Source organism: Pantherophis guttatus, chromosome 10, assembly GCF_059756535.1.
Source record: "Pantherophis guttatus breed Tessera chromosome 10, ASM5975653v1, whole genome shotgun sequence".
Classification (NCBI taxonomy): Eukaryota; Metazoa; Chordata; class Lepidosauria; order Squamata; family Colubridae; genus Pantherophis; species Pantherophis guttatus.
The window spans coordinates 10,737,402-10,765,349 of record NC_142072.1 but is presented as its reverse complement, the minus strand read 5'-3'; the positions used below and the strand labels follow the sequence as shown (position 1 = coordinate 10,765,349).

Below are 27,948 nucleotides of genomic sequence, written 5' to 3'. Positions count from 1 at the left end.
AAGAATCATAAAAAAAAAATATCTACAGGCAATTTTAATGCATTAGTTTATATACTTTAATAACCTTCGAAACCAGGGGTAAATCAGCTCCCCTTTGACCTAATCCTACTTTTTCCTCTTCTCTGGCCACATGGGCTGAAAAATCAGAGCACTTTTTTCCATACCGTCGTAAAACGGGAAGTTCCTCAAATCCGCAGTCTAAACTAGGGGTCTCCAATCTTGGCAACTTTAAGCCTGGCAGACTTCAACTCACAGAATCCCCCAGCCAATTCTGTGAGTTGAAGTCTGCCAGGCTTAAAGTTGCCAAGGTTGGAGACCCCTGGCCTAAACCTTAGACTAACTGGACTCAGCCAACAGCAGTAACATTAAGCCAACCAGGTTCGCTCAGCGACCGGATCCGTATATATTAATTATACTTAATATATAATTAATAATTAATATATACGGATCCGGTCGCTGAGCGAATTATATATTAAATTATATATTTAATCATACATTAAATTATACATTTAATATATAATTAATAATTAAATAATAATTAAATAATAATAATTAAATATATTAATTAATTAATTAATTAATTATTATATATATTAAACTTAAACTCGGGTGGGGGGGAATTCAAGTGACCCAACTCGTTGCGTTCACACAATATATATATACACAACGACGCCCACCCAAGTGGACACGGGCCGGGCCACGCGGGCTTGAGCCGAGGGCCGAGCCACGAGCGCGCCCTCTCCGCGGCCACGGGGAGAGCCAAACTCCCGTCCCTCGCTGGGCTCCCCCCACAAGATTCCGCGGCCCCTCAGGCTGCCCGGCCTCTCCGCTGCCAGAGGAAGGCCGCGCCGAGTGTCCGGCCGGGACTCTCCCGCCTCCTTTGGCGGGCGGAAGGCGTCTCGGGGGCTCGCGTCCAGGGAGAGCGAGGCGTCGCGGCCGTTGCCTCCGCCTCCTGACGTCAGGCCCGCCCGCAGGGGCTCCGGCTCTCTCGGCTCCTCGCCGCCTCTCATTGTCGGGAGGAGAAGCCCCAGCTCGCCAGCCAGTCAGTCCGCGGGGCCGGATCAGCAACTCCAAGCGGGCCGCCGCCCCCCCCTGCCGCGGAGTGTGGGCAGCCGGGGCGGGCAGAGCCGGCGGTTCCTGCCGGGCCTTTTAGGAGGGAAGCGGAGGGGAGAAGACGAAGGCGAAGAAGAAACTCTGGGGCGCCCTGGGGCTCCTGCGCGCCGCGCCGAAGGGAAAGCAGTGGCGGCGGCGGCGCTGGGGAGGAGGACCGGTAAGGCATGGGCTGGGGGGTGGGGGGCAGCGTGGGCACCGGGTGGGCTGGGGGAAGCGTCGGCGAGGGGCCGCATCTCCTCCTCCTCCTGCTGGCCGATCCGGGCTTCCAAGCGCTGCCAAACCCGAGCTGGGCTGGGAAGGAATTCAAGGCATCCGCTTTGTTCAGCCTGCCAGTGTGCGCGGACAAGCCCGGAGCAAAACAAAAAAAAACCAAAACCAGAAAACCCAGCAAAAAGCCGGGGGAGTCCCCGCACTTCCCGGCTGGCCAGAGCTTTGGAAACGAAGGAAAAGGAGGAAGGAAAGAAGGAAAAAGGAGGAAGGAAGGAAGGAAGGAAGGCGCTCAGGAGAGCCTGCCGGCCTCGCGCTTGCAACTTCCGAAGCCATCTCCAAGTTTTTCTTCCCGCTCGGACGCCAGGCGGCCAGGCCCTTTTCCTGCCCAGGCAATGGACCCGAGGAGACGTGGAAAGGGCTGGGTGGGGGCTTCTTCCTTTGGCTGTTTTTTTTTTTTTTGCACGGCTGGTGAGGGTCCCACCAGTGGGTTGTGTGTGTGTGTTGGGGTCTCCCTGGGGAAAGCAGTGCTGCTGCAGGAGGGGCGAGCGCGGCCCTTTTTGCAGCCTGATTCCCGACTCCAGGCTTCGCTCGGGAAGAAGCGGGGGCTGGAAAGAAGGAAAAGGGGTGCGTTTCCGAAGCGCTTTGGCGTCAAAGTCAGGCCCCCTCCGTGTCGGGAGATCAGACTGGAGATTGCGGCTAGCCAGCCAGTCCAAGGTCATCTCAGGAATTGCGGGGAAGGCGGCTGGGGGTGGGGGGAGCCTCAGAAATATCGGCGGGACTACCGTGAGGGGCCTCAGGACGTTTACCTGGGGGTGGGTGAGGGGCTTCCGCGAACTTGGTAGGGGGTTTTTTTTTCCCTTTGGTAAGCTGGGTGTGCTGAGGCTGTTTTCCCGCAGTGGTTTGGGAACGTGATCCCATTGCAGTTGAAAGGGTTATTTTTCCCCCCCTCAGAACTGCGCCTTGGAGAGGCTTCTGCGACACCCGAATAAATAAATAAATAAATATATATATATATATATATTCTCTCTCTCTCTCTCTCTCTCTCTCTCTCTCTCTCTCTCTCTCTCTCTCTCTCTCTATATATATATATATATATATAATATATATATATATTATACACACACACACACACACACACACACACACACACACACACATATACATATATTAAAAAAAATGCAAATCCTGCCCTGGGAGAAAGTATTACTTGTATGTATTTCATTGGATTGTTAAAACATTACTGCCGGAGAAAGTGTTAGATTATAATGAGGTAGCTTGTGTGTTGGTTGCTCCTGACTTGGTTTTTTTTTGTCTCCCACTTAACAGTTAGTTGGAAAACAGGGACAGGTGGAAATTCAACTGATGTAGTGTGGTGGCGGCTTGCAAAAAAAAAAAAAAGGCATCGGGTGAATGAATGTCTTGCCTCTCAGCCTGACTTTTATGGAGTGTTTAAAAAGAACAGGAGGCCTTCCAGGCTTGGGGATGGCTGGGAAAACTGCACTTTAGAATTGGGAATAAATATGGAGGTGGCTTGAATGAAGCCTAACTGAAGATTTCTTAACTTAACCAGTTTGGTATTTGGAGCTGCAGTTCGGGCTACCCGGACTGTTTAAGTTTGGGGAAATGTGTGCATCTTCATTGCCGAGTATAGTTTTGACAGCTTTTTTTTTTTCCTCTTTAAATGTGGCTTCTCCTTCTGCAGTATTCTGGTGCAGTATTTTATTATCTTTCAAGCCTTTTTTATGAGCAGCACCTCCTAGGACATGGCTTTTCCCTCAATCTTTTATCTTCATGGCAAGTCTCTCTGAAGCAGGAGACTGAAACGCCCACCTCTCCTTATAGTGCTAGATCATGGCGATACCCTGGCTTCGCTCCCTCTCAAACATGGAGCTATTAACCATGGTTTTAAAGACACAGAGTTTGTGTTCATGCCATGTGCAAAACTAGAAACAGGCAAATTTCACATTGTATTGTGAACTTTGCTTGTATCATATCATAGTCAAGCAGGGCTTAAAGACCAAGATTCGTGGGTTTTAGCTGCAGCGAATGTTAAATCCTTGGCTATTTCCCAGGACATTGGTGGGAATGCAGTTGACTGAAACTGTAGATGGCCCTCCCTTCCTCCAAATTTTTCAGAGAGGACAGGTGGAAGCAGTCACTACTGCAGCATGGTACATTCTCTCTCTCCCTCTCCCCCCCCCATGCTTCTGTGCAGGTATACCTATAAGGTATATGCATCTTAGAGATCCTGACTATTTTTACCCATAATTGTGGTTTAGAATGACCTTCGAGCAAAGAGATACTTCTTAGTATAGAAAAACTGTTATTGGGCAGGGGGTTGGACTAGAAGACCTCCAAGGTCCCTTCCAACCTTACGATTCTATGACTAATGTGGACAAGGCTAATAAGAGCCGGTGTAGTGTACAGGTAGTCCTTGACTTACAACCATTTGTTTTAATGACTGTTTGAAGTTACTGCACTGAAACAAGTGACTTATGACTGTTTTTCACACATATGACCCTTGCAGCATCCCCATGGTCATGTGATAAAAATTTTGGGTGCTTGTCAACTGGCATGTATTTATGACAGCTGCGTGTCCTGAGGTCATGTGATCACCTTTTGCGGCCTTCTGACAAGCAAGGTCAGTGTGGAAGCCAGATTCACTTAACAACCGTGTTACTAGTTTAAGAAGTGCAATGATTCACTTAATCATTGGTAAGGAAGATTATAAAATGGGAGAAAACTCACTTAACAACTGTCTTGCTTAGCAACAAAGTTTGGGTTCAAATTGTGGTCGTAAGTCAAGGACTACCTGTAACAGATCCAATGTTCAAGAATCGAAGTTCTGGTTCCGCCTGAGCTGCAGAATCTGCCTGAGGGGCCCATGCCAGTCTTTCATTCATTCAGCTCAACCTACTTCACAGGATGGTTGTTGTGAGAAAATTGATGGTAGCACGGTAGAATATAATTCACTTTTAAAAAGCCAGTCTGATATATTGAATAATGTGTTGGATTGAGACCAGAGAAAGAGCCAGATTCAAGTCCACCCTCAGCCGAGGAAGTTAAATGGCTGACTTTGGACCAGTCCCTCACTCTCTCAGCCCTATCTTCCTCACAGGGTTGTTGTTGGGAAAATCTGGAGAAAAAAGTTGGTCAGCTTAATTTTCTGGAGAAAAGGTGGGATGGGAATGTTACCTTCCATCACATAAAGACAGGTAGTTCTCATCTTTCTGTTGTTAAGTGAGACATTTGTTCAGTTAGTTTTGCCTCATTTTACCTTTCTTGCCTCAGTTGTTAAGTGAATCACTGCAGTTGATAAGTTAGTAACCCGGTTGTTAAGTGAATCCGGTTTCCCCATTGACTTTGCTGATCAGAAGGTCGCAAAGGGTGGGGGGGGAGATCACATGACCTTGGGACACAGCAACGGTCGTATGTATGAACCAACTGCCATGCATCTGAATTTTGATCATGTGATCGTGAGGATGCTGCAGAGGTCGTAAGCGTGACAAAACGGTCACGAGTCACATTTTCCAGTGCCGTTGTAACTTTGAACGGTCGCTAAAAGAAACTGTTGCGAGTCGAAAGAGTTACCTGTAAGAAAAACAAAATGGAGATGTGGATGTAAGGGGATGAAAAAGTATTTGCTGCCTTTTACATGGGATGCTGTTGGCATAACAGGAGAAAACATGTCCGTCGGTTTGCTGCTGCTTCCTCGGTTAATTAAAATAGTGGTGTAAAATCCTTAGCTTGCACACGTGTGTGAGGAGAATCCACCTACGTGCAGGTGGAGCGGGGAATTTTTAAACCCCATAACAAGCGGAGAACTCCTCGCCCTCCGAAAGACTTTATATTCATCAGCCAGCCTCCCCCTCACCCCCCCTGGGTAGAAATACTTTTGCTCAATTTACTCTGAGGAATTTTTTCAGCATTTTCCCCTCCTTCCTCTTTCTCCCCCCATCCCCCCTTTTTTTTCCTCCCTAAAGTGAAACCATCCTTGGGCTGAAAGGCAGGGCTTGGTGTGAATCTCTGCTTGTTTATTGCCTTGTAAGTCCATTTTTGTCCATTCGGAGCTGACAAGAGGCTGAGTCTTGTTTCTGCGGGAGGGGAAGGCGGAGTGGAGGGAGCCCAGGCCCCGTTAAAAGTTTCTGAGGAAACATGGCATTTGTTTTCACTAAAGATCTCTGGAATTTAGCACTTTTGGCTGTGGCCCTCCTATTGTCTGGAAGAAAACCCAGGGAAGGGTCATGATTAATTGTGTTTGCTTGTGCCACGGTGTGAAAGCATGAGCGTGCTGGATAGCAAGAGTGCCTTTCCCTAGACAAATAACACTTGTGTTGGTGGACTCCTGGTAGTCCTCGGCTTCCAACTCCCAACGGAGACCAGAATCTCTAAGCAAGGCGGTTGTTAAGTGAGTCACACCCAATTTAACAACCTTTTTTTTTTTTGTGCCGCTCAAGTAAATCATATGGCCTTTAAGCAGATCACGTCACCTCAGGATGCTGCAACCGTTGGGAAATACTATGCCAGATGCCCAAGAATCAAACTTTTGACGCGGCGTTGGTTGTAAATGCGAGGACTGGTTGTAAGTCACATTTTTCAGTGCCATTCACTAAAGGAATAGTTGCAAGCTGAGTACTACCTGTACACTACACTGGCTCTTGTTAGCCTTGTCCACATTAGTCATAGAAAGGGACCTTGGAGGTCTTCTAGTCCAACCCCCTGCCCAAGAACAGTTTTTCTATACCATTTCTATACTCGGGGAAAACTTGCAAAATTTCTTGCAAGTTTCCCCTCTCAAAAATATTGATCAATTCATTTAAAAATAAAAACGTGCGTGTTTGTTGTCTGTGTGTGCTATTGAGGTGGGAATACTGATTCTAAAAAATTTTGGGCCTAGAATTATAGCAGCCGTCCCTAATTGGTGACCTTCCAGATGTATTAAGACGATAAGAAAAGTGCTCTCGGATCAACCGTCACTATCTAGCCTGGCCTTTATGTAAGAGTCCACTGGGGTTGGGCGGGCAATAAATTTCAATAAATAAATGTTTGAGTCACAAACAATCTCTGAGCAGATGCTTTCAGGAAGTTCAGGAAAACAGGCAGCCTCCCCTTTTCATTGTTGTCCCCAGCAGGTACCCCTTTTGAGGTATTGCCTGAAAAGATGGCCTCCAGGGCTGACACAGTGGTGGAATTTAAATTTTTTTACTATCGGTTCTGTGGGCGTGGCTTGGTGGGCGTGGCAGGGGAAGGATACTGCAAAATCCCCATTTCCTCCCCACTCCAGGGGAAGGATACTGCAAAATCTTAATTCCCACCCCACTCCAGGGGAAGGATACTGTAAAATCTCCATTCCCACCCCACTCCAGGGGAAGGATACTGCACAATCCCCTTCCTTCCCCACTCCTAGGGGAAGGATATTGCAAAATCTACATTCTCACCCCCACTCTTGGGCCAGCCAGAGGTGGTATTTGCTGGTCCTCAAACTACTGAAAATTTCCACTACTGGTTCTCCGAACTACTCAAAATTTCTGCTAGCGGTTCTCCAGAGCCTGTCAGAACCTGCTGAATAACACCCCTGGGCTGACACTGTGATTCTGAAGGTAGCAAACACCCAGTATGGGCCTGTCCCCTCTCAGCCCAAACGCACCTCACAGGGTTGTGTTGTGTTGGGAAAATAGGGGAAGGAAGGAGTATTAGATATGTTGTTTATAAAAATAATAAAGCATGGATATAAAATAAATTGCTTCAAGAAACAAGCAGAGTTAGTTAGCTACTTCCAAACATTGGCCTCTCTTGGACATGGGAGACCTTGGAGAAGTCCTCTGCTCCATTTTGTTTAGCATGAAGCCACCTTTGAGAGGTCATCTGCCATCATGAGGTGGGGAATCCTTGTAAAGGGTTTCCAGTCATATGTCTCCATCCTGGCTAGAAAGGAAATGCAGGGGAAGTCTTGACTGGTATTTGGAGGCCATCATACTTTGGATGGAGAAAGGCAGATTTGGGCTTAACTCAAACAAGGTGGAATTGTGGTTCCAAGATGGTTCCAATTTTTGACTCTAAATGAGATTGGGCTTCCCTGAAAAGTAAATCCTATCTTGAGGATTCTCTTGGATTCATGACTCTTGCTAGTAGGTTGTTGCTTAACAACTGGTTTGGTGATTGTGCGCTTTGCGCATTCGTGTCTAACGCACACTGCATGCATGTGCGCCATTTGAAAAGTCTTCACTTCCGGGTTTCTTTGGAGGAGTAACAGAGCAGAGCCGATTGATCCATGCGAATCAGCTGAGGAGATAAAGGTAGGAAAATAATGCGGGTGGGTGGGTAGGCCCATTTGATTGTCTGGATGAACCGGTTCACTCCCGGCTGATTATTGGAGCTACCGGATTCGTCTGAACCGATAGAATCCCACCACTGGAGCAAATGGAAGCCTGGTTTAGGAAGATGTTAACTGGCATTAGCTGGTGTACCAGTTGCATTTGTTCCCTGGAAAGGAGACGCCAACTATAATCATTCGTGGTCTTGTTGGCTCTTTGCTCTGTTGCCCAAGGTACAGTATGTAAGCAGAGAATGCCTGTTGAGTTCCTTATGGGAAGCCAGGCAAAAAATGAGAATTGGTGGAGGGCAGAGGTGCTGACTGTTTCAGGAAATCAGAGAATTTATGAACTTGGAAAGTAAGAGATGGAGCTATGCTGGAGAAAAAAAATGCAACACAGGAGTGCTTTATTTGGCAATATGATGCCGGGTGGTAGTCTGCATCTTGACTTTGTAAAATGCTTCAAGTTAGTTTGCTTGAAATGGCACAGAAACTATAGCAAGCAGAATCAAGGAATCAATCAATTTACTTCTGAAGGATATGCCTACGTTCAGACAATAGAGTTAATTTGTGGTTACTGAATTAACAATTGTCCTCTATCCGTGCTGCTCACTGAGAAGGCTGTCTGTGATCCAGAAAGTAGTAAACTAGTAGTAACTTCATTTTCCATGAATTTGTCCAATCCACTTTTAAAGCTATCTATGTATCAGTCCCAGGTCTCCTGGTATTTCATTCTAACACCCGGTACACTCTCCTCCCAGTTCTTATATTGTGAAAAAAGGGGAAAAGGCTACATTTTTCATGCCAAACACGTTTGGATCTTCTTCTGATGTCTGCCTGAAGTTCCTAGCCGGTTTGGGCATGGGATTGGGAATTTTAGCAAATCTTGGCATATTTTGAAGTTCCCAAAGGTGCTTTTTCAAGAGGCAACTGGGATTTCTTTGTTTTTCCTTGCAGACATTTCATTTCTTATCCAAGAAGTTTCTTCAATTCATCAGTTCTTGGATGAGAAGTGAAATGTCTTCAAAGAAAAACAAAGAAAGTTCCAGTTGCCTCTTGAAAAAGCACCTTTGGGACAACCATGACCTGGATGACTGAGAATCTCCATAGACACATTTTCAAGGCATTAGTAATGATGGTAGCTGGATTATCAGAAAGTAAACAGTGTTTTGCTGAATCTGATCCTGCATTGTGCTTCACTCAAAGACCAGCTAAATTATCTTCTGGGAAGTCTTCAAAGATGGCACAAGAGTCATATCTCCTTTCTGCTGGGGTTCTCCAGCAACTTGTGTTGGAAGAAACACATTATTTCCTAGATTGGAGGTGAAATACTGAGATCATCATCGGTATTGATGATTATTGAGTATCATAACTGATTCTCTTTGTTTTGGGGGATTTAACACAGTCCAGATGTTGAAGATGCTGGAAGAGAATATCATGGAATCTGGGGATGAGACGAGCCAAAATCCTGAGTAAAAATCATCATATTGGTATTGTTATTTTAAAGGTGAATAAACAGTGAATATTTTGATTGTTGGACTAAGATGGTCTTCTTCTGGACTAGTGCAGTTTTCCCTACTATGTATGTACCAAAAGGGAAGGTAGAGAGATGAAAGGTTAAAAATATAGAGGAGGCCATTAATCTTCAGGCAACAGGAGAGCTTTATCCTTTCCTTCTTGCCTTATTTTTATTGCTGTCATACAACTACACCAAAAAGAGAAAAAGAAAGCCAAACTATACAAAAAAGAAAAAGAAAGAAACCCATTAACATCGGAACACAGTGACTGATTCCATGCAGTCGCGGTGTCTGCTGTTTAAAGATTGAACTGGACCGCTTTTGTTACATATACAAACATATTTTAATGAAAGAACTTTTAATGTCTTTAGACATCTTTAGATGTCTTTTGATTGTTGATGTTAATCTCCCAGACACTTACAGTTTTTCAGGAATGTCTAGTCTTTTGGCTTGTCAACCGTTCGAAAGAGGCTGTGTGATGGCTCCTGTCTTATGGAATGACCTACATTTTGCAAGATGCTGGACTAGGAGCAAGGAGATTCAGATTCAAAGTCATGGAGGTTCCCAGTCCCTTTCTCTCAGCCCATTTGCACTTTAGTGGAGAAGCTGCTAGACTGGGTGCTGGGAGACCCAGGTCTTTCTATGTACTTTGGTAGCTGTGGATAGATTTCACCTGGATCGCTGCTCCTAACTCAACACTTTAACCACTATGCCATAATGACTCTCTTTTGATTGTCGAGATTAAAAACCCAGATAAGGTCAGAGCAGCCCTTGAGAGACCCGTCCTCCTTGAATCTAAAGTCGTCCACTTCAGTGGCCCTCGTCACCACATGTCAAAATAATCCCACCAATTACAAGAAGGAGTGCTTTTATTAGTTCTAAATCTCTTTCCAATCAGCTTCATTGACTGCCCCCTGATTTTAGTGTTTTGTGAGCAGGAGAAATACACATCCATTTTTCTACATGTTTGATTTAATATTCCTAACTCACGAGTCCTTACTCCAGACTAAAGGGATTCAATCTTTCTCATCTTTTCTTGTGAGGAAAGTATCGAAGCTTCCTGGTTGTCTGGGTTTTATTGTTTATTTGTTTGCTTATATCTTGCCTTTATTATTTTTACAAATAACTCAAAGTAGCAAATATATACAATACACCTCCCCCCTCTAATTTTCCCCACAACAACAACCCTGTGAAGTGAGTTGGGCTGAGAAAGAGGGACTGGCCCAAAGTCACCCAGCTGGCTTTCATGACTTAGGCAAACTAGAACTCACAGTCTCCTGCTTTTGAGCCTGGTGCCTTAACCACTAGACAAAACTGGCCCTCTTTCAGATTCCCCCTCCCCCCAATCAACTATATCCTTTTTCAAGACCACACCTAGAATACTGCATCCAGTTTTGGTCGCCACACTATAAAAAAGTTGTTGAGACTCTAGAAAGAGTGCAGAGAAGAGCAACCAGGATGATTTGGGGACTGGAGGCCAAAACATACGATGAATGGTTGCAGGAACTGGACATGGCTGGTCTAGTGAAGAGAAGTACCAGGGGAGACATGATAGCAGTGTTCCAATATTTGAGGGGCTGCCACAGAGAGGAGGGGGTCAACCTATTTTCCAAGGCACCCAAAGGCCAGACAAGGAATAATGGATGGAAACTGATCAAGGAGAGATTCAACCTAGAAATAAGGAGACATTTTCTGACAGTGATAACAATCAACCAATGGAACATTTTACCTTCGGAAGTTGTGGGAGCTTCATCCCTGGAAGCTTTCAAGAAGAGATTGGACTGCCATTTGTTAGAAATGGTGTAGGGTCTCCTGCCTGGGCGGGCTGAGTTGGACTAAATGTGTCCTACAAGGTCCCTTCCAAATCTGTTAGTCTAATGTAATCAAAAGTGGCATCCAGAACTGTACACAGCATAGATAGATAAGTAGATCATAGATTTATATAACATTGTCATTTTCATTTTCCCTAATTATCCCTGGAACACAGTATACGTTTTTCACAACTGCTACATTCGCTTGATGTCTTCATTGAGCTATAGATCGGGGTTTTTTTTTTCTAAGTAGCACAGTCCCCATCACTGTAGGTGCAGTGTTAGAGTTTTGCTCCAGCACGCATCATTTTATACTTAAAATTAATCACATCTGTCGTGTGGTTGACCCCTCCTTCACTTAAACAAGATCTTCTGGAGCTTTTTGTAATCATTTTGGTCCCATTACCCGGCTGAGCCATGGGAAAAGGACTCTAGTTTGTGTTATGAATCACAATATGAACTTGCAGAAAAAGCTTCTCGCGCTTCGTGGCTGTTGAATCATCAATGGGAAACGAGTTCATGAAGAGAAAATGACGTGAGCTGTTCAAGGCAGAGGAACGGGCAAGAATAATAATTAGTGAAGTTAGCGAGAAATACAACTCCGTTTTTTTTTAAAAAATGGTGAAACATCAACCGGTTATACCTGGGCTTTTCAAACTTTTTCTTTGTCAGCTTCTAAATCTAGAAGCAAATGTTTGATCCCCCCTATACCCTATCCATTTTCCCCTTAGAAATATGAAGATCAAATAATCTGTAATATTAAGTGTGGGAGAAGATAGATTAATGAAAACTGGTGAAAGCAAGGCAGTGAAGACACTAAGGTATGCTTTACAATTTTGGGAGGTGTGTGTGTGTGTGGGGGAAACTATGGCAACTTTACGATTTGTAAACTGCAGCTCCCAGGGTTCAAATCCTGGGAGTTGAAATTCATAAATTCTGGGAGTTGAAGTCCACAGGTTGTAAAGTTGCCATAGTTGCTCACCCCTGCTCTAATGTTTACAACAGAAGTTGGAAAGTAACGTTTCATTTGATCTTTGTTGTTCAGTCACTAAATCATGACAATCGTGATACTCTGTCACTTAAGTCGCACCCCATCGACTGTAGGACTCTAGGCCCCCTTGTTGTCCATTGCCTTCTAGAGTTTTTCCAAATTCATGTTCATTGTGTCATTGACACTAACCACATGTGATCTTTATTGTGTCACAGAAAAAAAATATGTCATTGACAATATAGGGTTGCCGGATTTTGTGTGCGCGCATTTGCACACATGACAATATCTCTTAAGTTAGTAGACCTGTTCACACCTACAAAGGTTTGTTCTCTGAGTTTGTGATAGTGGAGACTAAGGCAGGAGTTGTAGCTTGTATTTATTGGAGAAGGTGTCATTGTTGAATTTGTACGGTAAGCTTAACCATAATCTGTCAACAAGATTGGCTAAGTGCCCGCAGTATGCTAAACCAAAACTCAGTAATCTATTTAGTGGCTTGGTAGCATGTGTGAATCGTTCTCCTGATTGACTTTCCCTAGAGAAATCTATAATTTTTGCAAACTTCCTTGGGAGAAGAAGGATAGGGCATAAGAAAGCTATGCTTTTGGGAGATTTCCCTATAATCTTTTTTTTTTTTTTAGGAAACAGTAGCCCTCTTGAAATTATTCCCCCCGCCCCCTCATGTTTCTGTCAGTTGCCTGTGGTCAGGCTGAATGTCACAGTTTAGGAGGTAAAAGAAAGATGATCACTAGACAGGGTGGAAGAAGGATGCCCAGATTTGTGGAATACTGACCTTAAAAAAAAAAACCTAGAAAAAAAAAGAAGACTCCTTTGAAATGACCGAATGAGGGTTGAGTAAAGAAGATGGCTAGAAAAGAAAACCTCCCACAGGGCAAGTTCTTATGTTGAAAATGCTCAAAGTTGCACGGAAAATTAGATGTATTATTTCACAATTATTTCACAATTAGCTATCTTTTCAGATTACATAAAAGTGACCACAAGAGGGTCATGTCTTGGCTAAAACGCAGAAAAGGAGGTCAACATTTTAAAAGTGATTTCCAGGGAGGTGTGGCCCACATCTTTGGAGAAGCTAGACATCTGAAATTATCTACTCAGTAAAACAGTGTGAACGAACGCATTAGTCAGTTGAATTCCTGTACATTTCCTCCTTCCTCTGTCTCCAGCCCCAGCTTGTGATTAAATGTTATTGTTGAATAGTTCGTTAAGCTTTTTCAAAATCCCGATGATACATCCAAGCTACCAGGGTTCATTCCAAGCTTACTCATTTCTTTTGAAAAAAGTTATTAGCCAAATTATTAGGCGCCCTTGAAGACAAGGGTGGCTTACAAAAGACTTAAAACCATAAACAAAACCAGTAGCTTAAAAAACATAGCATATCACTGGGTATAATTGATCGCTGGGCCTAAAAACAACAGCACCAAATTTAAAGCTTGCAGTGCATCATCACAGAGTAAGAACATTAAAACACCAAAAGCTGTACGTGGAGAAGAATCACTGCAATTATGAAATTTGGGGGTAATCACAAGTATCTAAGACTCATTAATTTCCGTAGGCCTGTTTATAAGGATGACTTGAGCCTGGATCCAGTTCATTTCCTGTGAAGAAACACTCATCAGAACTGTAGACACTGTAGGAAATTGTATAACAATGCTTTGTAGGAGGAAGCCCTCGATAGTCAAAAATCAGAAGAAATCTAGTGGCATCTTGCTAGACCAGCGGTGTCAAACTCGATTTCATTGAGGGCCGCATCAGGGTTGTGCTTAACCTTGGGGGTGGGGGTGAATGGCCAGCTTGACATCACTTGTGTCGGGGGCGCCTGTGGTGGCCCAAGCGCTCTGTCAGCGAAAACGGGCTCCCGAGCTCTGTTTTCAGCTGTGACGGCTTCCTGAAAGCCAGCAAAAACACGAGCTCCATTTTCACTGGCAGAGCCACCGCGGGCCGGCCCGCTGCTTCCAGGGCAGCCCCGTGGGCCAGATGTAAGCACCTTACGGTCTGGATGTGGCCCGCGAGCCTTGAGTTTGACACCCTTGTTCTAGACTAACAAATTTATTAATGAAATGTGATCATCTGGAAAGATGCTACTTACGGTACTCAATTGCTTAGGATCATCAGAAGGGTAAAATCTTATTACATGCAGGTAGTTCACAACTTATAACTGTTCATTCAGTGACTATTCAAAGTTGCAATGACTCTGGAAAAAGTGACTTACAACTGATCCTCACACTTACAACCATTGCAGCATCCTCGCAATCACATGATCAAAATTGAAGCACTTGGCTACCATCAGATATTTTTTACGACAGTTTCAGCATCCTGAGGTCATGTGGTTTCCATTTACAAACTTCCCAGCTGGCTTTAGATAAGCAAAGCCAATGGGGGGGGGGAGCCTGGATTCGCTTAATGACCAAATGATTCCTTTGACAACTGAAGTGATTCACTTAAGAACCATGGCAAAAAAAAGTCATAAAATCAGACATGATTCACTTAAGAACCGCCTTGCTTAACCACATAAATTTTGTTCCCAATTGTGGTCGTAAATCGAGGACTACCTGTGTTAATCTGTGGGAGGGGGAGGAGGGGGATCCACAAATATTTTTGAGAGCAGATTCACTGTAATTCAAATCACTCTGTTCCATAAATGTTGCAATCCTTTACTTGTTTACTTGGGACTTAGTCTCATTGATCCTAGTGGGGCTTAAGTATTTAAGGGTAGCTGTGAATAGGATTTTCACAGATGACATTAATTTCCCCCTTTCATTAAAAATCCATAGTGGATTAATGATGCTGTTTATTAACATTAACATTTCAGATTCTCAGAGTCTCAGCAGCATAAAACAGTGAGATAAGACATAATCTGCGGAGGGCTAATTTAGAGAGGCAGCAAGAAAAATCATAGCATATCTGTGTTAGTACCTTGTCTTGGTAGCATAAAATTGTATCAACAAACTATTAAAGCCAGATGTTGTAGGCCACAGGTCCCTTTACAACAACATTTTTTTTTTTGCAACTGTTGAAATATTGCAAAGAAGGAGATTTTTTTTCAAAAAAAATGTTCCTAAATGCAATTTCCTTCTCAACTGAATTGAATTAACTCTTACTTACTTCCAGGAAATGGAATGCAAATTGGGAATTGGTCTTATTAAACTCAGTGGCTGCATTTACATATTATGCCAAGGTGGAATATGGTTTATTTTGTCTTTGATGAAATAAATTTATGAAAAGTAGCTTGTTAACATTCAGTACTATATTATACAATTTAATTGTAATACGTATTGCATATAATTAAAATTAGAGAACATGTCTATATATTGTAATCTTTCTAAATGTGTAAAATTATATTACAATATTACCAGGTTGTATGACATTATACAACTCTGCTACACCTTATTTTTTTTTATTAGCTGTATTTTCTCAATAGGCAGCACATATTTTAATAACCGAGCAATTAAATATTGGCCCATCTTCCTCCACCTTCCAGACGGATTGAAATGACAATTTCCAAGCCATCATGGGCAGGGTTTGAGAATTTTTATTTTTAGCATTAGATTCTCCCATGCTATTTAGCATATTGGGCAGCAGGATATGAGAATATAGGAGTAATAATCCCAACATACCTAGGAGGTGTTTGAATGGAAAAGGTTCTCCTCCATTGTGTCAGTAGATCTTTCCACTTTTGTGTAACTGGAGATGCCAGGAATTTCATTTGAAGCCTTATAACCAGTGAGATCTCCAGATCTCTGGTTAACTTATTTGCATGGACTAACAATCTCCAGAGATCTTTCATAGCCTCGCTTGGAGGTATAAATGAAGCACATTTTGCTTCTCATCCAAGAAACTTCATCAGTTCTGGTAGGATGGTGGGGGTGATGGAAGGATGAACTGATGAAGAACCGATGAAGCTGCTTGGTTGAGAAGTGAAACTTCTTCCTCAAGGGGAAAAACAGTCCAGCTGCCTTTTAAAAAAAGCACCTTTGAGACAACTATGACTCAAAGGTCTCATCTCCGCAGACATCCAGGTTTTTAGGGTGAAGTCCTTCCAGGCCTGCTTAAAGATGCTGAAGCATTTTGTTTGAATAACCTAGGTTTTAATACTGAGCTTTGTGTTTGGAATTGAGGCCTTCAGGAGCTCCTGTTCAGGTGCTGCATAATGAAATGTCTTTAACCTTCCTTAGAGTTTTGTTTCTCTCACTGGCTGGGTTGGCCCTTTCACCATGGCCTAAGGCCTGAACAGTCATACTATGTAATAAGCCTATTAATGTTTGCATTCAGAACTGGTAACTGGTTCAGCATTTTAGCAACTCATCTTGAACCATCTCATTCTCCACTGATAATTAACTTTCAGAAGGATGGCTTTGATGAGCCTCATCTTGCTGGATAAGATAGCAAAAAAATATCAAAAAGCAGAGATAAAATAGCTAAACTTCAAGGACTACGTAGCTCCAGATGATGATGGTGAAAATGATAATTTAGCTCCATGAAGATCTGCTTTCTAATGACGATGCTTGCAGTACAAGTACTGTAGTCCTCAACTTACAACCGGACACTTAACGACCATTCAAACTTGTGACTCACTTCCCCAATGCTATTTACCACCTGTTTTTGGAGTTATGATGGCCACACACACACACCTGTGGTCATGTAATCGCATTTTGGGCACTGGGCTACTGGCTCACCTTTATAGCAATGTGCAGCATCCTGTGATCACACTGCTGCAATTTGTGAATATTGTTTTTTTTTTGCCAGGTTTTTGGTGTTTACTCCCAAGTTTCTGGTATTCATTTAACGACGGATGCAAAAAAATGTCATAAAAGAGAATTACCTTGCAGTGAGAGGGGCAGCAAAAAATCAAATGAATGAATGGATGAATAAATAAATAAAATGGATAGATGGATTTAACCGAGAGATTTACAGAGTTGGAAGGTACCTTGTAGATCATCTAGTCCAACCCCCCATCCAAGCAGACCCTACACCATTTCTGACAGATGGCAGTCCAGTCTTTTCTTGAAAGCTTCCAGTGATGAAGCTCCCACAACTGTTCCATTAGTTGATTGCTCTCACTGTCAGAAAATGTCTCCCTATTTCCAGGTTGAATCTCTCCTTGTTCAGTTTCCATCCATTACTCCTTGTCTGTCTTTAGGGTGCTTTGGAAAATAGCTTGACCCCTTCCTCTCTGTGGCAGCCCGTCAAATATTGGAACACTGCTATCATGTCTCCCCCGGTCCTTCTCTTCACTAGACTAGCCATGTCCAGTTCCTGCAACCGTTCATCGTATGTTTTAGCCTCCGGGCCCTTAATCATCCTGGTTACTCTTCTCTGCACTCTTTCTAGAGTCTCAACATCTTTTTTATAATGTGGTGACCAAAACTGGATGCAGGATTACCTGTGGTCTTACTTTACATAGTGGTATTAGTACCTCCCTTGATCCTGATTGTATCCCTCTGTTAATGCAGCGTAGGATTGCATTGGCCTTTTTGGCTGCCACCGCATACTGTTATATCATGTTTAATTGGTTGTCCACTAAGAGTTCAAGATCCCTCTCACAGAGATGGATGGATGGATGAGAAGGGAAATGTCTTCTTAAGAGAAAAAACAGTCCAATTACCTTTTGAAAAAACACCTTTGAGACTAAAAACCTGGAGTTTTTAGTCAAGTCATTCCTCTACTTATGACCTCAACAATCTATGATTATAATTCCAGGGTGAATTACCTTCGTAAGTTGAAGTCTACCTTTCAGCATTTAGTGATTTGCTAAGCACAAAGAAATACTAGGATGTGCTAGAATAGTCTCCCCAGTGGTAAGCAAGATGCCTTTTGAAAACCAGAAAGCCATGGGGGGGGGGGGTTGTGTGGAAATGAGAAGGGGGGAAGAGGAGGCTTTGTAATTTTAAAAGAATGCATTAAATCCAATAATTTACAACATCAGGCATCCTTGAAAGTTGAGAAGGAATGAGAAAATTGTTAGCGTGTCAGAAGAGCACAAAAGTTTCAGAAACAAATACTACATACATATAATAGGAACCACATTCAGATCGTGAACAAAAACATCATAATAGAAAAACTAATTTCATGTTTGCATCCACACCACATACTTAGTCAACCGAGTCACTTAGAAACGTAGCGGCTGCGTGGGTTTTAGCCTTGGTTTGTGTGATGTGTAAACCCAGATTGTTCAGTGAGTTTATGATGCAGTGTATTCCACAAATCCATAAACTGGGTTAATGAAACTGATTGTTTGAACATTACCCCAAAAAAACATAACCTGAGAAACTAACTTAAACACTCACATCTGAAACAACACTTTATCGTCATCACTGATTGAATAAATTCAGGATGATTTATGATGATGGCATCAGAGTGGAAATGTAACATCCATCAGTCTCCCAAAGAGTTAATCCCAACCATCCAAATTGCACAAGATCTTTAAAGAGTTTTAACAGTTTAATTTGAGATCTGGTTGACATCTTGTGCTATTTGGCAGTTTAAAAAAACCCAAATCCAGATATTTAACTCAGGAAATCACTGCTGTGCCCAACAAAATCTCCAGTGCAGCTACTTGATCTAATTTAGGGTAACATTATCTCAACTGCACAACCCCAGATAACCACTAGATGGCAACAATGAGTGAGAATGTTCTGTATTTCTTTTCAACCATATCCCAGTCATCTGTAATTTAGCAGCCCAGATACAGTAATTCTAATCTAACCTAGTAAAATCTGTTCTGATTGACCAGTCTTTTCTAGAATCTGCCAGACAGAAAAATGTCTCTGGTCAGTATGGATAATGCTGGTTTTAATTCTGCAGCTTGGAGGACCATCTATTGGGGGAAAGTTCCAAAATCTCAAGCCATGAATAAATGAATGAATGCGTGAGCAAGCAAGCAAGCAAGCAAGCAAGCTCTTGATGTTCAGAATTGCACTGGAATCTTCTGCATGCAAAACCAGCATGCTGCCTACTGAGGTTGCAGCTGGGAAAAATGATTTCAGCAGACGCTAACCAGGATGTTTTGCATGCCTGTGGTCCCTGATTCCCAACAGGGGGATGCGGGGGACCGGTCCAACCAGTTACAAGCCCCTTGATTAGGAATGGGGAACTGCCGCTGTCCGCAATCTCTCTAGCTCCCAGGCATGTCAGTTTGTTTAGTTATCCCCTACACACACACACACACACACACACACACACACACACACACACACTGAGGTTCAGCTGACTGCATTACAAAGGGGGTGGGACAACAGCCCCGTCCACCACTCATGGGAAAAAGTAGCCGATAGAGCTTACTATAGGTCACCTTATCCCAACAATGTAAAAAATGTTTTAAAAAGACGCTAGTTTAACTTGTGAAATGCAGACCCTTTGATCATTCTTCGAAATTCTTCACATATTTTGGACTACTGCTCCCATAATCTCTTGTCCCTTGGCCATGCAGAATGGATCTTGCGGGATTTGAACATCTGTCCGGAATTAAGATTGCTTGCCCATTTTCCAGGTGCCACATATTGATGTTATCATGTTCATATTTTACAGGAAGCAAAACTTGGCTGACGTAAAATTCTTTGATTTAATAAGCGCTGCCAGTTTAAGTGTTACGTGCTTCAGAGTTTGCTCCTTCTTGCTGCGACTGTGCAGGTAAAAAAAAAGACAGAACCTGAGGACACAGTTTAGGGAATACAGTTGTATTATAGGTAGTCCTCAACTTAAAACCGTTACTGCGTCTCCATAGTCACAGGATCAGCCCCTTGTCAGTCAGCATGTATTTATGACAATTGCAGTATCTGGCATCATATGATCACCGTTTGTGACTTTCCCACCTGGCTTCCAACAAACAAAGTCAGTGGGGGAAGTCTGATTCACTTAACAACACTTATGTGGCAAAAAAGGTCATAAATCAGGTTCATCATGTGATGACCTTTTTTGCCACATAATGTCTGTCTTATGACTGTCACGATTGATGACTGTGATGGGCAGGCTCTAACCTGTTTCCCCGAAAATAAGACCCAACTGGAAAATAAGACCTAGCATGATTTTTCAGGATGCTCGAAATATAAGCCCTATCCCAATAATAAGCCCCAGTTAAGATTGTTAGCCAGATGGATGCAGTTAGTATCGTATTTCCCTGAAAATAAGACCTAACTGGAAAATAAGCATCTTTTGGAACACAAATTGATTTAAGACGTGGTCTTATTTCCGGGGAAACATGATATTACAGACGTTAAGTTGAGGTGTACCTGTATTCCAACTGGGTGAACTGCAGCAAACTATGGTTTCTTTCAAAAACAGTGGATGGATCAGGGAACTTGGGTATTCGCGTATCTAGGTTGACATACAACACCTCTTGTTTCATGTTCTCTATATTGCAGTCACATTTGCTTTCTCTAGAATTTGTTTCTGTAATTTGTCATGCAAATGTTTGACATACCAAGCTTGTCATATGTACATTGGCCTGTAATTGAGACATTATATGGGGCAGCTCCAGACTGAGCTGTCTCCCCCTCAGAGAGTACCAACACTTATCCCAGTGTTGACCTCCATTTGTACAAGGATTGTACTGTGCGAGGATTGTAATATATATCCAGGGGTGGACTTCAAAAATTTTAGCAAAGGGTTCTCTGCCCGGTTGCTGGGTGGGCGTGGCCATGGTGGTCGTGGCCTAGTCAGCTTCCTGCACCTTGGCGGGTGGGGGGCATTTTTGTCCTCCCCGGGCTCCGGAGGCTTTCCTCAAGGCTCGGGGTGGGGGGCAAAAACGGCCTCCCCAGGCTCTGGAGGCCCTCTGGAGGCCGGAAACAGACCCGAACGTTTGGTAAGCCCATTTTTCACCCTCCCGAAGCCTCCGTGCACGCCCTGCATTTACCTGCATCCAAAACAGGCTGCGTGGGAATTTCTGGGAGAGGTGGGCGGGGTGGGGCGGGGCCAGCCAGGAGTGGGATTTGGGGGTTCTCTGAACTGCACAGAATCTTAGCTAGAGGTTCTCCTAAATCCTTGCGAACCTCCAGCAGCCCACCCCTGCATATATCTCACTTCAACTCTCAGAATACCTATCTGTACTGCCTAGGTATTGTGGGAGTTGAAGTCCCCATATCTTCAAGCACCACATTGGAGTGGCTTCTAAATACTTTGATCTTTTTCTTAATTCACAAGTTCACTTTGTTTGGTAATAATTTCCCAATCCCTTTCTCTATGAGTAGCACTTCCTACAAACTTGAAGTCATCTGCAGAGCTCAAGACACCCGTTTTCGTAGTCAAGGCCATTAACCCAGCTTCTGGGTACATTGGTCCTGTGACTATAAGCTGGAGAGGTCAGTTGCCCAACTGACCCTGGGGCTGGCTTATGATGATTAATAGCTTTTGCTTTTGTATCTGTCAACACAATGGGCAGCCTTTTCGAAATACAGATTGTTCATGGTGATGTAGGAGTTTCGTCCCAATATTTTTCTGAGCTAGGCGGTCTTTCACCTGGTGACCGATTCCACTTCAATAGAATCCAACTCCGTGATATCGTCCTGTCCAGATTTATGTGTCTCTCCATTTCTTGCTTCACCATTGTTGGTTTAGTTGTTGAGTTATAGTGCTAAGCTTTTATCCATGCTATGCCGAATGGCTCCGCACACAAGGTTTATAACACTTTTCACCAGTAAAACAGGGGTTGCACTCCAGGAAATCAGGAACAGGTGAAATTGGGCAGATTTACTTTTGGAAGAATTTATTCTGATTATATTTAAATGTAATTAAAATTAAGAATAATGAATATGTCCAAATAGATGGCAGCCTCTGGTCTACTTTAAAGGTAAAGGTTCCCCTCGCACATATGTGCTAGTCGTTCCAAACTCTAGGGGGCGGTGCTCATCTCCGTTTCAAAGCCGAAGAGCCAGCGCTGTCCGAAGATGTTTTCGTGGTCATGTGGCCGGCATGACTAAACACCAAAAGCACATGGAACGCTGTTCCCTTCCCACCAAAGATGGTCCCTATTTTTCTACTTGCATTTTTTACGTGCTTTTGAACTGCTAGGTTGGCAGAAGCTGGGACAAGTAACGGGAGCTCACCCCATTACGTGGCACTGGGGATTCGAACCGCTGAACTGACGACCTTTCGATCAACAAGCTCAGCATCTTAGCCACTGAGCCACTGCGTCCCTTCTGGTCTACCTTGGCCGATGTCAAAAGCTAAGTAGGTTTAGAATTGTTTACTAATTGGATGAGAGCCAGTTCGGTGTAATGGTTCAGGCACCTGGCTAGGAACTGTAAGACCGTGAGTTCTTGTCCCACCAAGGCTGGTGACCTTGGGCCGGTCATTTTCCCTTAGCCCTTGGAAGGAGGCAATTGCAAACCACACCTGAGTAACTTTGCCAAGAAAGCTGCAGGGACTTGTCCAGGCAGTCTCTGAGAATGGGACATGATTGAACAGAAAAAAAAACCAACCCCTATTTGGATGGGAGACTACTAAGAAAAGCCAGGACTAACTCAGACTGGAAAACCCAAAATAATTACGGAAAAAGGCAAAGGCAGGAAATATGTATTGACACATTGCCAAGAAAACTGTTGAAGTCCTTGGGAGTTGGGCTTGAAACAGAGTTTGCATTATTTCCCTTCCGTTATTTTAACATTTCTGCCTCTGGTCCTCCCTCCTTCAACTCCAGTGACAATTAATATTCTTATATGTCATCACAGCAAAAAAGAATGAGGATATTCCATAAGTCACAGTTGTTTATTGAATACACTTTGCACCCTTTTTTCCTTGTTGTAATTTTCAATAGTGCTATTAATGAACTTCTTGAAGTGTAGGGTGTTCATCCTATTTGGTTGCTTCTCATGAGTCCAGCTTTTCAGTAATATACTTATTAGCTCATTCCTATTTCCAGGCCAAAGACAATAGTGTTTAGAACATACAATCTCATTCAGAGTGGAGGAAGAATGCTTGATTGTTCTAGATGGAAGTCACCCTAGATGAATTTGTGTTTTGTTGGTGCGTGAATGAAAAGTGACTAGATTGGGTCCTTTTTTGCTCCCTAGCATGATCCTAACAGCTCTGCATCAGACTGATACTGGGCGGGTGGGCTCATTCAGGATCTATAGAGTTCAGTGGGTACTGTTCATAAAATGGACTATCTAGATATCCTGCCGAGAAGTTGAATCCTAGATTCTTTGATTCCCGTTTGTTGGATCTCAGTCCTTACCTGCTGATGGATGTCAGGTTTCGTCTCTGGAATTATTGCCTAAGAGCATCAAATAATAGATGGGAAGAAGGGTGTCTTAGGGTTAGTGCCAAAACCTGTAGGAGAGATAGTAGCACTGGGCTAGATTGACATCAGGCTGGGATCATGAAACACACTGGACCCAAATCTGGATTAACCAAAGTATAGTGGCAGTTTTACATTGTCATATGAAGCCTTTCCAATGAATCGCATGGTGGCTTTATATGAAGACCAGAACCATATGAGGCTAGGCTTCTCCTTATGCACTGAACCACAAAGTCCTCAAACCCATTTTATCCTAAACTAGTGTGATGTGTAAGCCTCCCCATATTCTTATTCATTATAAGGTCCATGTCCCTTCCGTGTGTTCCTATGTCATCACTGGAGGGGGCAAGGCAGGATTCTCCACCCTCTTCTGATATTAAAACTGGAGTGGGGTGGGGTGTTGAGTGACATTTACTTGAATTTTATTTATTTTTAGTATACTGTATTTTTCAGAGTATAAGAGGCGCCGGAGTATAAGACGCAGCTTAGTTTTTTGGGAGGAAAATAGGGGGGGGGGAATCTGCCTACCAGGTATTCATCTGGCTAGCGTCCTTAGTCTGGTCAGCTTCAGCACATTAGTTCGCTGGTTTTGAGACCGCACACACTTTTTATCCCCTGCTTGGGGATAAAAAATGGGCTTTTTGCTGCTTGCTGAAAAAAAAGCTTCTAAAGCACAGCTGAGAGTTGGAGGGAGCAGGCAAAGCACTGAGATTGCTTCTCTCACTAGCGCCTCATTAGGGTTAAAAAAACTGCTAAAGCACAGCTGAGACTCGGAGGGAGCAGGCAAAGCATGGAGATTGCTTCACTCGCTAGCGCCTCATTAGGGCTGAAAAAAAGCTAAAGCACAGCTGAGAGGGAGCAGCAATGAGAAAAGCAGGCAAAGCAATTGCTTCACTCGCTAGCGCCTCATTAGGGCTGAAAAAAGCTAAAGCACAGCTGAGAGTCGGAGGGAGCAGGCAAAAGCTACATTCAAAGTATAAGACGCACCCACATTTTCAGCCTCTTTTAGCCTCTTTTTTGGGGGGGGAAGTGCGCCTTATACTCCGAAAAATATGGTAATTAATATACAGGTAGTCCTTAGTTTACAACCTGGAATTATGGTTGTAAGTATTTGCAGCTGTAAGTCGAGACATCACGTGGCGAGACCTGATTTTTTCCCCCTACATTTTGCATGGCAATCATTAAGTCAATTTTCCCCAAGGGGCATCTTTTTTTTTTTGCTGGAAACTAGCCAAAAACATTACGAATTATGGTCATGTGACTGCAGGATGCTGTGGGGGGGGGGGTTTGCTTAGCACCCAAAAGGCAATCTCATGAGTGCAGTGTGTGTTATGTGGTCATCATAACTCCAAAATTAGGTGGTAAGTAGCTTTTGGGATGTCGTCATAACTTCTAAGTTGGTTGTTCAGTGGCCAGTCGTAAGTCAAGGATTGCTTTTATTAAAACCTCTGAAGATTTTTCCTTTCAAAACCATTTAGCTTTTCTTTAAAAAGCCAAGGATTGCATTGCTGCCCTGATGTGAAATATAATATCGAATTTTCTTGTACCAGCTATTACACTTTAGTACATCAGCTGCTAAATTTCCCAGATTTATTGGCTGATCAGTTATTTCAGTGTTTCTCAACCTTGGAAGTTTGAAGATGGGTGGACTTCAACTCCCAGAATCCCCCAGCCAGAGCTGCTGGCTGGGGGATTCTGGGAGTTGAAGTCCACCCATCTTCAAGCTTCCAAGGTTGACAAACACTGAGTTATTTGAACTGCAGCTTTCTCAGCCCAAGTCAAATACAGGATTTACAAACCATTTGTTTAGTGACCACCGGAAGTTACGACGACGCTGCAAAAAGTGATTTATGACAATTTCCCACCCTTACGACCATTGCAGCATCCCCCTCCGGTTACATGATCAAAATTCAGATGCTTGGCAACTGCTTCATATTTATGACGGTTGTCCATGTGATCCCCCTTTGTGACCTTCGGGCAAGCCAAGTCAGTGGGGAAGCCAGATGCACTTAACAACCGGGTTATTAACTTAACAACTGCAGTGATTCACTTAACAACGGTGGCAAGTAAAATGGGGCAAAATTCCCTTAACGGCCGTCTGGCTTAGCAAGAGAGATTTGGGGCTCCGTTGTGGTCATAAGCCGTGGACTACCTGTATTATGATTATTAGTCTAAACCTATCTTTTAAAAAAAAAAAAAAATCTGTGTATCATTGCATCTTTTCTACTTTGGCTTTCGGAGGCCAGTTCTGTATCACGCATATCATTTTCCTGGCTCTTAGGCAGTGTGGTGGGGGGATCCTTTGTTCAGTATGCACCAAAGTACTGTTTGTGTTGCATTATTTGTGCTATTTTTTGAGAGCTGGATGGCGGATATGAGTCAATACTGTTTCTTGACCTTGAAAAATTGAACTATCTTCTTGCAGATGTGTTCCAACTGCTGGCAACCAAGCTGTCACTTAAATTTAGAAAGAAATGCTTAAATTCTTGGCTGTCTCTTTGGCTTTATTTCGCTGTAACCTTTTTTTTTTTTTTTTAACATCTAATGCTTCTATTACTTTTATTTTATAATTTCACTGTCTTATTGTTGTTTTATTATGTTTTACAGCATGCCTTATATTCTTCCTCTGTGGTTACAACAATAAACTTATTTACAGTCCTACACTTTCTTTTTTTAATATATCTCCATTGATTTTAATAAGCTATTTCAGGCTTAGGCCATAATCTGACACATATTTTAATCTGCTTAAAGTTTAATTGTAATTATATACTTGGAGCTACACTCAGGTTTTAGGTGGGTTTACAAAGGTTTTTTTTTTTTTTTGCCTTTTCATTAGAAGCATTTCCTTAATATAATGATTTCCTTAGTAATCTTATGATTAATTAATTAATCATAATTAATTAATTAATTAAGGTTGCAATCTTATCAGGTGGCTTCCAACAAAGTCAGTGGCAGTAGCTGGATTTCCTTAACAATTGTATGAATCGCTTAATGACTGCAGCAAAAAAGTAGCACAGATAGTCCTTTACTTACAACACAGTACATTTAGTGACTGTTCAAAGTTACAGAGGCACTGAGAAAAGTGACTTATGACCATTTTTCACATTTACGACCATTGCAGCATCCCCCCCGGTCACTTGATCAAAATTCGGATGCTTGCAATTGACTAATATTTATGACGTGGTCATAAATATTATGTCTGTTATGTCTGTCCCGTGGTCATGCGATCCCCATTTGCGACCTTATAAGCAAAGTCAGTGGAGAACCTGATTCACTTAACAACCTTGTTACTAACTTAACAATTTCGGTGATTCGTCTTTTGGCGAGCAAGGTCGTAAAATGGGGTGAAAACTCACTTAACAAGTGTCTCACTCTGCAACAGAAATTTTGGGCTTGGTTGTGGTCGTAAGTGGAGGACTACCTGCAGTGTCTTGGGTCTTTGAGTTTTCTTCTATTAGAGCTGAAATTTTGGAGGCTTTCTATTGTGCCAATAAAAAAGGGAAAATGGAAATGGGCTGGAGAACTTTCTCTTGAACTAAGACAGGGACCTATGGAGTGGAATGGAAGAATAAGGGAGGACCAGCAGAAAGGAATTTCTGGGCCCTGCCTTTTTGGTTGCCCCATAATCTCATAGGAAGATGCATTGCATCAACTCAGATTATTTGTACGTTGACTCTGCTTGATGGCAGCTTTCCATAATTTCCAGCAAAGGCTGAAGAGCACCAAGATGCCAGAGCCATGATGGCGAACCTATGGCACGCGTGCCACAGGTGGCATGTGGACCCATCTCTGCGGGCACATGAGCTGTCGCCCTAGGTCAGCTCCACCGCGCATGCGCACATGCCTCCCACCAGCCAGCTGATTTTCAGGTCTCTGCCATGCATGCGGGAAAGGCGTATGTGTGGGGGGGTTCCAGGAGGCTTCAGGGAGGCCTGCTAGGCCCAAAATGGTGCGGGGGTGTGTGTCACACGCACATCCGCAGGGGCGCGTGGGGGATTACATTATGGGTGTGGGCACGCGGTCGCTAAACAAATGGTTGTAACTTGAGGACTATCTATTGCCTATTGCCATTTTCGAAATGTCATTTTTAATCTACAACAATGCAGACACATTTTTGTCACCTTCTCATTTCTTTCCACCGCAAACATGACCCACATTCGGTTGAGCCTTGTTTGGCTAATACCAGTGAGGTGCCCTGTTTTAAGAGAAATTGTTGAGAATTGCATCCATTCCCACAGTACTGTAATCCTGCAAAATAAATCACCTCTTTTAACCCTGTTTGTTTCCTTCCTAATTGACGCACCTGATCTTCTTCCACCAGAGAACTTTGCTTGCATTTAACTTCTTCTTCTTCTTCTTTTTTTTTTTTTTGCTGAATTTCAGTTTGTTGTGTTGTGTGAGCCAAAGAGTGAAGTTTGCAGAAGCCCCGTTTAGTTTTAACAAGCTGTTTTCATAATCCATAATGAATAATGGCTGGGTTTGAAACTTGACCAGATTTTGCCAGGAGCCAGATTTTATTCTAGATCCTAGACATTTTCCTTTGGAGATATTTCACATAAACTCCTTGCCTCCCAGTAACTACAAAAGTCTTCATTCTTGGTCCCATGTCACCTTTTAATACATGATGATTTGATCTGATCCTGGGCTCTGCCCGAAAATACTGTGCCCATTACTCAGGTTTTCCACTACTTGAAGCTCTAAATGCCCCAAATTCTTAGCCAGGCAGCTGGGAACATGGGAGAGCT

At 43.1% G+C, this 27,948-nt stretch overlaps 1 protein-coding gene across 2 annotated transcripts in view; it reads left to right on the top strand.

The window, feature by feature from the left end:
* Positions 1-834: 834 nt before the first annotated feature.
* Positions 835-27,948, top strand: part of LUZP1 (leucine zipper protein 1) — a 65,443-nt gene continuing 38,329 nt past the window's right edge. Inside the window, exon 1 of one of the 2 annotated variants that reach the window (XM_034423623.2) lies at positions 835-1,270. The gene's annotated coding sequence lies outside the window, so the exon portion shown is untranslated. Of the gene's footprint in view, positions 1,271-11,695; positions 11,786-27,948 lie in introns of those variants that run through there. The other variant, XM_034423624.3, reaches the window with a different exon arrangement.